Source organism: Pimephales promelas, chromosome 14, assembly GCF_988280905.1.
Source record: "Pimephales promelas chromosome 14, fPimPro1.hap1.1, whole genome shotgun sequence".
NCBI classification, from domain to species: Eukaryota; Metazoa; Chordata; class Actinopteri; order Cypriniformes; family Leuciscidae; genus Pimephales; species Pimephales promelas.
The window spans coordinates 6856788-6870214 of record NC_142782.1 but is presented as its reverse complement, the minus strand read 5'-3'; the positions used below and the strand labels follow the sequence as shown (position 1 = coordinate 6870214).

Here is a 13427-nt window from a genome sequence, read left to right as displayed (position 1 = left end):
AGATTGTTCAAATCTAAATAGACCATCACCAGAGAAGTGAACGCAAACGAATAAATAAATTGAACCAATCTTTTCTGGAAAATATTTAGGCTAACGTTACAACTGATTTAGCGTTCGAACAAGGATGACATCTCTCGCATGTAGCTATAGTGAACATCACATTGGAGAATACACTGTGTAGTTGGCTATACACAAACTATGTACAAGTTGAAGACATTCGTGTGTTTTAATGTATCCATTATGTTTTTTTATGTATTATTTTTATTTAAATTAGTTTGTGTAATTCTTCCCAAAAATAATAATAATATTTGACTGGGTTTTCAATATATTAATAACAATATTTATTCCTACATCCTCCATAAAATAATCACTATAAATATCAGCAAAATCTCCTTCAAGCAATATCAAATCTGAACTCACTTGAGGAAGAAAAAAAATCAGTCACTGGTGGCACAGAATACAAAAATAAATAAATAAATATATATATATATATATATATATATATATATATATATATATATATATATATATAAAAAATACAAAGGTTAATTGCGACTTTTGCCTCACTATTCTGACTTTTTTCCCCTCACAATTATTTTACATCTTGCAATTCTGACTTTTGCCCCTCGGAATTACGATATAGCTCAAATCTAGCCTACCAAAAAAAAAAAAAAAAAAAAAAATTCAGAATTGAGATGCTAAGTTTACAATTATTTTTTAAATTGTTTTAATACGGCTTAAACATGCTTACATAGTTTACAACATGGCTTTATGTTACAGCCTAGCTGTAGCCTACTATTTTCATTGGTGGACCAGCTATCATATTATAAACAATTCTCATGTATTATCTAATTAATAAATATTGCTATTTCATTTTTTTTTTAAGTCGCGAAAAATACATTGGAAATCGCAACTTATTCACACTTGAACTGAAACATCAAGGTGTTTGCATTGCTGCTTCAAACAACATTTTGGCACCTTTAGTATGTGTTTTTTCTATGTATTGAGCAAATGTAGCCTACATACTACACAGTATGCATACACTGAGAGAGTCAGAGTAAGAGTAATGGTATACTAGACATTCCTAACACAGGCTATGTCAATTTACAAAATGAAATCCATTTATGATCTCTATATTATTTGCATCATTCTTCTGTATCCATGCACTTTCATTTGCTCTCTCTTAGCTGTTCACAAGTCAGCTCTTTTTACAAGGTTGTAAAACCTGTTTCTTTGTTACTCTAATGCGTTTAGATCAGTCCAAACCATTGAAATTCTTAACACACACGCTAAACAACTTTATTCAGCTCTTTCCTCAAGCTGATCACGAAACCCATTAAGGTCAGATTGCAGTCTTGCAGAAGGCTGTTTACTCGCAGTGCTGTTTAGGGAGCACCCTAGCTACTGTTTACATTTGAGCAAGTGATGTCTTTATTTCTCATTGAGACTCCCGTGTGACTTCTTGCAGGCAGAGGTGAGGTCGTGCAGAGGACAGCTGAGGAGACCTGATCGTGGATGGAGCAGCAGTAGAGCCGTCTGAGGTAGGATGCTACGAATCATGGAATTAAGAGTCTGCTTTGTAATTTCAAGTGCATAGAGATACTAGTCTTCTATTAGGAATGCACAAGTGTTGTAGTTACATTGTTTCGATAAACCTTGCGTGCTTTAAAGTACACTTATTTTGATGTGTCGACTACTAGCACATATAGGTACTTGATTATAACTTTGATTTTGGTGTGTTATTTAATACTATATTTAAAGTTAATATATTTAAATGCTTTAAATTGTAACTTAATAATTACAAATATATTTGAAAACATGATACAAGTTTGAATAGAAATGACATTAAAGTATATTTAAGTTTACCTTATATGCTTGCTTGACAGTACATTTCGCAGTACACTTTAACCATATTTCAAGGATGATAGATGTAATTATTAAATTAAAAAATTAATATGTATTTATGTCCCGCTTAAGTGTTCAAAATGCACTCTAAATTTCAGCTTATTGCACTTAATGTAAATTTAAACTGATGAATTTGCATTATGTGATAAAAAAAACAAAAAACATTACATTCAGGTTGTAAGTATGTTATTCTTGTAAGTATGTTATTTCCATAATGAGCATTATTTTTACACAAGGGATTGTTGAATCATATAGAGTATAAACAAACATACATTTCTTTCTGTCAGCCAGAAAGAAGTAGTTTTGAAAAAGGTTGACAATACTGCAACATAATGTTCTTTGTGGAAAATAGCAGTGTTGTAGTCAAGACCACCTCACTCGAGTCCGAAACCAGAGAGAGTCGAGTCCGAGTCAAGACCGAGTCCATAGAGAGTCGAGTCCGAGTCGAGTCCGAGACCAGAGACGGTCGAGTCCGAGACCAGTGAGGGTTGATTACCTAATTTACTTTTATTTACTTAGAGAAATCCTTTTTTTTTTTTTTTTTTTTTTTACTGAATTTACTTAGAGTTTAAAAAATAAGATCAGTTTAGGGTAAAAAGGCCACATAGTAGGTGGTGTTAAAAGTAATTTTATTACAATTTGTCATGCGCAGTTGCGCACTAGAAAATCACCAATCACTGGGCGTGTCAATCAATTTAAAGAAATATTTTATTAACATACATTAATAATCATGAAAAATATTTTTAATTGAACTCGAGTGGACTCAGGAATAATTCCGAGTCCTAAAAAAAAAATGTTCGAGTACGAGTCTATTCCGAGTCCAAATGGACACGAGTCCATGACAAGACCAAGACCATTAAAATATGGTCTCGAGACGAGTCTGAGTCTCGAGTACTACAACACTGGAAAATAGTATACACTTACATGCAGAAACACAATATTTTATGTTATGAGAATATGAGAAGAACCTGAGTGTGAAAATACTGCCCTTAACAAAAATAAACCAGTAATAAAAATTATGCATATATATATATATTTGAACACCCTGCCTGCTATTTTGCAAGTTCTCCCACTTAGAAATCATGGAGGGGTCTGAAATTGTCATTGTAGGTGCATGTCCACAGTGAGAGACATAATCTAAAAAAATAAATAAATAAATCCAGAAATCACAATGTATGATTTTTTAACTATTTATTTGTATAATACAGCTGCAAGTATTTGAACACCTGAGTAAATCAATGTTAATATTTGGTACAGTAGTCTTTGTTTGCAATTACAGAGGTCAAACGTTTCCTGTAGTTTTTCACCAGGTTTGCACACACTGCAGGAGGGATTTTGGCCCACTCGTTCACACAGATCTTCTCTAGATCAGTCAGGTTTCTGTTGCTGAGAAACACAGAGTTTGAGATCCCTCCAAAGATTCTCTATTGGGTTTAGGTCTGGAGACCACGTCAGAACCTTGATATGCTTCTTTCTTACAGAGACGCTCTTTGGTTATCCTGGCCGTGTGCTTCGGGTCATTGTCCTGTTGGAAGACCCAGCCTCGACCCATCTTCTATGCTCTAACTGAGGGAAGGAGGTTGTTCCCCAAAATCTCGCAATACATGGCCCCGGTCATCCTCTCCTTAACACAGTGCAGTCGCCCTGTCCCATCTGCAGATAAACACCCCCAAAGCATGATGCTACCACCCACATGCTTCACAGTAGGGATGGTGATCTTGGGATGGTCCTCAACATTCTTCTTCCTCCAAACACGGTTAGTGGAATTATGACCAAAACGTTATATTTTGGTCTCATCTGACCAGATGACTTTCTCCCATGACTCCTCTGGGTCATCCAAATGGTCATTGGCAAACCTGAGACATCTGCTGGTTCTAGCAGGGGAGCCTTCCGTGCCATGCATGATTTCGAAAACCATGACGTCTTAGTGTATTACCAACAGTAACCTTGGAAACGTTGGTCCCAGCTCTTTTCAGGTCATTGACCAGCTCCTCCTGTGTAGTTCTGGGCTGATTTGTCACCTTTCTTAGGATCATTGAGACCCCACAAGGTGAGATCTTGCATGGAGCCCCAGTCCGAGGGAGATTGACAGTCATGTTTAGCATCTTCCATTTTCTAATGATTGCTCCAACAGTGGACCTTTTTTTCACCAAGCTGCTTGGCAATTTCCCCGTAGCCCTTTCCAGCCTTGTGTAGGTGTACAATTTTGTCTCTAGTGTCTTTGGTCAGCTCTTTGGTCTTGGCCATGTTAGTAGTTGGATTTTTACTGATTGTATGGGGTGGACAGGTGTCTTTATTGAGCTAATAACCTCAAACAGGTGCATTTAATTTAGGATAATAAATGGAATGGAGGTGGACATTTTAAAGGCAGAATAACAGGTCTTTGAAGGGTCAGAATTATAGCTGATAGACAGGTGTTCAAATACTTATTTGAAGCTGTATCACACAAATAAATAGTTAAAAAAAGCATACAGTATATTGTGATTTCTGTTTGTTTGTTTTTTTTAATTATCATGTCTCTCACAGTGGACATGCACCTACGATGACGATTTCAGACCCCTCTATGATTTCTAAGTGGGAGAACTTGCAAAATAGCAGGGTGTTCAAATACTTCTTTTCCTCACTATATGGGAATGCATTGACGTCACTTTCCCGCCGGAACCCCGCTGGTTAAAGATCAGCTGCGTGACTGGATTTAATAGGGGAAACTGCGAAAATGCGACTAAAACGAACAATTTTATCAATTTATAAACAAAATGTTGAACTCAATAGTTCCTTACAACTTACTAAAGATCCAGTGATCCATGGATATTGACATGCAGCCAGGAATCGTGTTGCCTGACATTTATGTTTGCCTGATTTCGATATATATGTATGTATATATATATATATATATATATATATTAGGGGTGGCACGGTACATGAAAAAACACCCAAACCGTTCGGTTCGCTTGTCTCGGTTCGGAGCGCGTGTGCGTCTCACGGTTCGACGCATGCGCAATGTAACCTCGTGCACGTATGTGACGTGTGTTTTCTTTTCGCGCGACATAAACTTGTTCGACTTGGACCGGCGCTCATCAATAACATCAATCTAGCGCGATTCGGCTCCGTATGCATTCATCACTTTCGCGGTATTTGATGTCATTACCGATCGCTCTGTGCAGCGCCGGTTCAAGTTAATAAACAAGCCAGTAAAAGTGGAGTATGGAGCGCTGCAGGTCACGGCACGCGGAGAAATGGCAAGTGGGAGAGATGAGGGAGTTGGAGGATGCGCCAGCGTCGTATAAGTCTATGGTATAAGTCCGGTGTGTGGGAACATTTTGGATTTCATGTTATGATATTTTAATTTAACTACAGTGGCACTTTATGTATAGATAAGAGCTTCAGTCATACGTTTCCAAACCCTGCACTTTAATTTTAAGTGGAAAAAAGTACCCTCACATTTTGGGAATAGAAGCATTGTTGATACTGTTTTTGTGTTGAGGTTGAATTTCAATTTCACTTTATGTTTATGGCCTTTGCTATTGCTATAGCTTAATTATCTATAGGCAATGAGGTTTCATGTATATTGACATTTAAAAGACAGTGTTTTAAGAGTTCCTCTCTTTTTCTTTTAAAAGATAGAATTTTGGTAAGAGCTACAAAAGTTAGCAGTTGATACATGAAAGTTAATTTCTTTGTGTAAATAAGATTTATGTGATAAAAATGCACAAGTTCTTGTAGAGATAGTGATACACATTCTCCTTTTTTGCCAAATAAACAAAAAGCATGTCAATTTCTTCTCTCTTGCTGTATCTAAATCTCACCTAGCTTTCCTCTGAGATAGTCCCAAAATGTGCTTAAAGTCAAAGAGTCAAATTCAGTTTGTGCATGATTGCATGAATATAATATATATTTTTTAATACTGTATCCTAAAGTGTGGATAATTAAGCTATATATCACATGCTGAAGTACATTTCTGGAGTGTTAAAGATTAAAAGAAAAAATAACAAGAACCGTACAGAACCGAAAACCGTGACCCTAAAACCGTGATACAAACCGAACCGTGGGTTTTGTGAACCGTGCCACCCCTAATATATATATATATATATATATACATATGTATGTATGTATATATATATATATATATATATATATATATACATACATACATATGTTTATATATATATATATATATATATATATATATATATATTTGTATATACATATACATATACATATACATATACATATATATATATATATAGAGGGTATGCGCGTGATGTTTCGGACGGTGATATATATATATATATATATATATATATATATATATATATATATATATATATATATATATATATATTTATATATATATATATATATTTATATATAAATTAGGGCTGTGCAAAGATTAATTGCGATTACTCGCATCCAAAATAAAAGTTTGTGTTTACATAATATATGTGTGTGTGTGTGCTGAGTATAATTATTTTGTTTATATAAATATATATATATATATATATATATATATATATATATATGCATGCTTATATATATATATATATATATATATATAAATATATAAGCATGCATATATATTTATATAAACAAAATAATTATTTGCATGCAAATACTGTGTATGCAAATAATACTGTGTACATATCTATATTATATACAAATATCTTATATATGAATAACACATTTTCTTAAATATATACATGCATTTGTGTGTATTTAAATATACATTTATGGATAGATTACTTGCTTTGACAATAAAATATGTATGCTGAAGATGTATCTTTTTCGGCAGCACTTGATTGAGTAGTAGTAACACTTTCTCTCCTTTTCTATTCTATTAAAAAACTGCACTAAAATTAAACTGAGAGGGGTTAGCTCTTACGTATTGTTGTCCTACTGTTAGTTTAACTGCTTCTATTGTTCTCATTTGTAAGTTGCTTTGGATAAAAGCATTTAAATGCAATAGCCTATAAGTGGCTTAAGAAGTAGGCATGCTGCTTTGCACCACGACTCGAGTTCTTACAAGGTCTAGTAAAATATCACACTTTGCTCATTTGGTAACATTTTCATTACATAGTGGGCCAATAAAATATGAAATGGTGTCATGGGAAGTCACATCAAAGGACTTGAACCCTTTTTGTGCAGATTTATGAATGCACAGCAGACAGCTCCTGCTGAATGTGTCAGTGTGAACATTTCAAGACAATATCAAGCAATTGCTTTTGTTGAGCACTGCACACTTGGTTGCATCTATTAAAGGATCCCATAGAGCAAGATTAGTCATTAAATTCATATTACCATGGTTGCATAACATCATTTCATGCGTTTAGAAAGTAACTGATTTACCTTTAACCCATTTACCTGGCCCATCTGAAACACGTCTCCACACACAAAATGACGGGATTTTAAAAGTTGCAACACCTTTCTGCAGTTCAAAAACCTAAGGACTGAAATATATTGCCGATTTCCTCCCTACATGTCAACTAACAGTCATTAGAGCATTAGTAGAGTATTAGTAGACTGTTAAGGTGAAAGTGAGTAGAATAAGTGGACATGCACTTGCAAAGTTACTTGTAGTCAGTGGAATTTCAGTTGTGGAGCATCAAAATAAAGTGTTAACAGATATTAATCAGACTAATACTCTGATGAGAGTTAGTTGACATGCACGTGTAAGTGCAACGTTACTTATAGTCGACAGAATGTCTAAAGGGGACCATCAAATATAGTGTTACCTCAATTCAAGATGATTTAAACAACAAAATGAAAATGTCTTCATTTAAAACTTGCTGACAATATGTCTATTTCCCGTAGTCTGTCGTTGTCTGCACTCCACCCCATATCCCGCCCACCTGTGCAAAGACTCCACTGCCTTTACTTGTCTGATTTCGACGCAGGGAAAACTGTTGCTCCATAAGGGAACACCCACTGTGTACAAAGAGCTTTCAAATGACAACTTCTTTTACCTGCAATATGGGGCTGTGTGCCTGGAGCTTTTTGCCTGCAATAAAAAAAGGCTTATTCGTTGTACAGAGCAGTTAAACAAGTGCCTGGAGAAGTGTTTTACTTACTATCACATCCTCTGTGAACTAGCCTACCTGCTCCTGTTCCTACAAGACCCACTTTCACAAAGGTAACGTGAGACTTTACATTACTTTCAGTTTACTTTTCTTTTTAACATTTAGTAAGAGATTTTACTCGGGCGAGATAACTTTGAAAGGATTTTCTGGCGCATGTCTGCATAGATGTAGAGCTGTGGATGAAAGATTGGAAAGTTTGTTGCTTAGTTTCACTTGAGCTTTTTTTTTTTCTCTGAGAGTTTTGTATTCTGAAACTCAACACTTCTAATCTGGGTGCTCAGTTAGAAAAAAATGAAAGAAAGAAAGACACCATAAACTTATGAGTGTGTGTTTTATGTGACATTGTGCAAGGTGATATCACAAAAACATGTCCAGGTTATATTTTTCCAAAAAATCAGAAGTAAAGTGAAATTATAATTTTTCTATAAAGAAATAGTTTAACTTTTTTTTTTTTTTTTTGCATTTTGCATTGCATTGCATTGTTTTCATGACATTTCAGCATATTTCTCCTGACAAATTCTCATTCACATAATAGTTTATGTTGTGTGTTTTATATATACATATATTATATATTAGACTCATGTTTATGTTTTTTGCTAATTTATAATATTATCAATGATTATTCTCATTAGACTCTAATACTACAATATTGGTTACACTTTATTTTAAGGTGGCATTGTTACAGTATAATTATATATTTAAGTCCCAGTAATATTAAGCAATTACATGTACTTACTATAGGGTTTGGGTTAGGTTGAGGGTTAGTTGCATGCAATTATGCATAATTTACTGTTATTGTTATGGTAAGTAGATGTAACATGAAACAAGGACACTTTAAAATAGTGTTACCATATTTATTGTTATTCATTACAAATAAAAAAAAAATACTGTGCTGTAATAAGAATGCGATTATCGATTTATTTATTTATTTTTTTTACACTATATAGAGAATTTGTTTGGAAAAATGTGTTAACTTTAATGTAATATTATCACAAGTTTTCTGCGATTCCTCTATATAATCAGTTTTTTTCTGCACACTCATTGGAGAAACCTGATTTAATCTGTGTCTGTTACATTTGGCCTGTGCTCCAGGCTAAACATGAATCAGGCAGCCATAAATTAAAACCAAACCGGTGTACTTAGGCAGGGAACACCCTTCTATCTATGTCATTTCAGATGTTTATGTCCAATGATTATGATTCATCTGAGTCACTTTCCTTCCATTTAAAGTAGATTTTGTTTGTCAGTGTGGGTGACACAGTTATGCTCCCATGTTTCCTTTGGAAATCTCAACCCAAACACTGCGATGCAGGACGTCTTGGGAGTTGCAATGCGAACTGGTCGGCTGAAACTGAAATAAAAGCTCTATTGTGTCATTCTCTCTGTGTATAGTGGGGGGAAAAACTCTGAGCGATCGACGGTCACCGGCCTGCCAGCTGGTACGCCATTAGCTTGTCAACACACATCTGCTATTTTTCCATACGGACAACAGGAAAAGAAAGAACAACAACTATAAACCAGTCGAGTTATACAGACGTTTGGCTTTCAGAAACTGGAATGTTGTTTGTGCTGTGATGGTGTGTGTTTGGTTCAGCCCGATCAGCCAGATCTCATGTTTCGTTGAGGATTGAGTGCATTGTGTTGAGTGCAGGCTTGTTCTTGGGGGATGTTTAGATCAACCATGTGTCTTTGTTATTGCTTCACAACAACCGTTTCACTTATCTGAAAGCAAATGATCTGCATGTTTGACTGATAATGACACTCTTTTTGTTTTTTCTTATGTTGAAGGGAAGGAAATTAAAGGGATAGTTCCCTTTGAAATACATTTTTGATATGTTTTAGCTTAGCCTCAAGGGCATCCAAGATGTAGGTGTCTTTGTTTCCACAGTAGTTTCAATTTTGATATTTTTAGGTCAAACCGTTCTTGTCTGTCAGTCATATAATGGAGGTCTATGGTCACCACCTCTTTGTGCCTTCTTTGTGCATGCTCTTTGAGGTGGTGACCATAGACCTGCATTATATGACTGACAGACAAGAACGGTTTGACCTAAAAATATCAAAATTGAAACTGCGGAAACAAAAATTAATTTCAAAGTGAACAATCCCTTTAAGGACAAACATTTGCATACTCACTGCGTTTCCTATCAGTGTAAGGCTCAGGTTGAGCACACAGAGGCTTTTGTGCGTCTTTCAGTAGCAGATTTAAAGAGGTGTCCGCGTCCGAATAGATGTTTTGTGAGGCAATACATCTTCCTTGCTTCCTATAAAAAGGGTTCAATTGTCTCTGCCTCTGCTTTGAACCTGGAGTGAATGAGAGAGTGTGTAAACAACAGTGCTTCTGATTCATTCCAATCTCTGACCTATATCACCTTTGATGTCACATTAATATTGAATAGATGAGTGAACCTCACGGACAGGTTACATTTCAACAGGTATTTCATTTGAAGCATTTATTGTGACATTGATTTTGTGATAATTTCACACATTTCCCCCCAAAATTATCATTACTGTAATTTGTCCAGGAGGTGATTCTCATTCTCATATTATGCACATATTAATGCAATGCTCTACTTTACTGTAATATAATCTTTTAGCATCTGATCCAGCATAAATGACACATAGTACAACAAACAGTAAATAATCCCATAGGCAAAAGAAATATATTGAAATATATTTTATAGTGTCAAAAATGTATGGCATATATTGCCAAATACATTGAACTATATTTGCATTGTTGTTCACTTATATTTAACATTTTGAAATATATTCTCAAATATAACAAAAATATATTTTTATATATTATAAAATGTTTAGCTTGCTAAAGAAGGGTTGAAAATGTATTTTGATCATAGTAATTCCTCTACCCTTTCCCCTAAACACAACATTAGGTTACCATATACTGTATTATGACTCACTGCTTTAATAAATACTGTACTTACATTTAAATGACAATGTAAAATGACTGATAATTGCTTTCCTAGGACTATTGGTGGCACGTACCTAACACTTCGTGCAATTACTAGATTTATTTTTGATTTATTGACATCTTTCCTGAAAATATGCACAATATTTATGATGCACGTAACAGTGAAGTACACTTCGCCTAAACAATAGATAGAACTCAGTGTCTAACACTGCACACACACACTATTAAATAACTGTATTGAACATGTTGTTAGTAAATATATGTACATATATTTAACTAAAATATATGTATTGGGCCAATTTAAAATATTTGCATACTGTATATTCCAAAAATATATTCTGAAAATATATTTCATATAAATTTCTTTTGTGTATGGGATAACTTACAGTTAGTACAACATACTAACTGTAATATTAGTTATTATATTATTTGAATCAAAATGAATTGTTGTTAGTTATTACACATAATGCAAGGGTGAGAATGCTCTTAATTGCCATATAACACTATTAAATAACTGTATTGAACATGTTGTTAGTAAATATATGTACATATATTTAACTAAAATATATGTATTGGGCCAATTTAAAATATTTGCACAATGCACACTGTATATTCCAAAAATATATTCTGAAAATATATTTCAAATAAATGTATTTTGTGTATGGGATAACTTACAGTTAGTACAACATACTAAATGTAATATTAGTTATTATATTATTTGAATCAAAATGAATTGTTGTTAGTTATTACACATAATGCGAGGGTGAGAATGCACTTAATTGCCATATAAATAATGTCCCATTTTTATTTTCTTTATGCTAAATATAGTTTCTTGTATATGGCTGGAATAAAGTAGAATCTGCACACCAAATCACAAATTAAGTCTTATATAATATTCTAAGAAAAAAAAACAGAGTCCACAATCCAGGTTTACTGAAGAAATAAAATACACAACAATAACCACAAGTACAACTTGTCTTGACTTACTTGTTTTGAAGCAACATACCCAATAATTATGTACAACATATAATTTGGCACAGGTGAATGAGATTCGCCCATATCACATTAGTCAAGTCAGGTCACCTTCATTTATATAGCGCTTTAACTATATACTTGTAGATTGTTTCAAAGCAGCTTTACCGTAATAATAGGAAATTACACTAACAGAGATTGTTTTGGCTTTACAGCAGCTGTAGAATAAATATATTGTTCAGCTAAAGTTAGACAATATTTATGTCTGTTTATATAGTGCATTTTAAAGATATTAATGCCCTGTAATACATAGTTTAATATGTTGTATGTGCTTGTGAAAGTGTATAGTGCATTATAATATAATATAACAATTAAAATTATTTCTTTATGTGTCACAGTAATGCGTTATACTCATAAGGTATAGTCTAAATATAAGTATTGTAGTTAGTTGTATAGCTGGTTGTTTTACATAGAAAGACATCATGCTTTACAGTTTATAAAAAAAAATGCACAGTAAATCTTATATAGTCTCGCAAACAATAATTTGTCCCTCAAAAAAAAAAACAAAAAAAAAAAAACTAAGAATATCTTTATAATGCATATTATATGCAGGCATCAAGTGAAGCATTTTCAAATAGGCATCCATTGTTTTGTCTACTGAGGAATTTAAGCCTGACAGATTTGTTTTAGCTGAGACTGGTGTGTTTTAGAGGCTGGGGGGTTTTATAACCCCTCTCATCGTCTTATCTGTTACCTGAGGCCAGGTGTTACTTTGCTGACACGTCCAGTCCTGCATCCTCAGGTATCAACATGTCACGTCAAACACAACAAGCACTCGAAGTGAACATTCAAGCCATTGTTCAGGTTAGCAGGCGGTTGACATGTCTCCAGCACAGCTCCAGGTTACTGGGTGTATGGGTGGACGGTTGAGGTTCCCCCCTTCCATGTAGAGCGCTTTGAGTGCCGAGAAAAGTGCCATATAAATGTAACAAATTATTATTAAAGTCACACTCCTGACAGAGTGGAGAGTGAAATTCAGAAAGAGGTCCTGTAAGAGATCAGCGATGATTACAAAGGGAGTGTTCAGTTGTTGAAGTGTAGACTTTACTGATAAGACTTGAGAGATTACATCATTTATTTTTCATCCCTACAGTAATATGAAAGTTTCCATTCATTCTTATGTTTATATGTATGTGTATGTGTTCCAAGGTGATACTGTATTTTTTAAACATGGCTATACATCGTTTTTTTGGGGGTCAACATTCAACAATGTTAATATCATGTCCTTTAGGATATGGTCAGTGCTCGAAGGCTGGTGCGCATCACAGTTCCGTTCAATTCTATATTTCTATGTATAACCTTACTTTTTCTTGCGTACTAGCATTTCTCATGTTACTATGGAAGCTTGTTTCTGCCACTGAATTAAAAAAAATAAATAAAAAATACAGTGACTTTTTATCTAACAATTGAGAGATATGAAGTCAAAATTGTGAGAAATAAAGTCACAAATAAAGTCGCAATTGCGATATGTAAAGTCGCAATTGTGAGAA

General features: G+C 34.1%; 1 protein-coding gene across 1 annotated transcript in view; it reads left to right on the top strand.

Moving 5' to 3' along the window:
* The first annotated feature begins 7810 nt into the window (after positions 1–7810).
* Positions 7811–13427, top strand: part of plch2a (phospholipase C, eta 2a) — a 191935-nt gene continuing 186318 nt past the window's right edge. The window contains exon 1 of the mRNA XM_089119344.1: positions 7811–8032. The gene's annotated coding sequence lies outside the window, so the exon portion shown is untranslated. The remainder of the gene's footprint in view (positions 8033–13427) is intronic.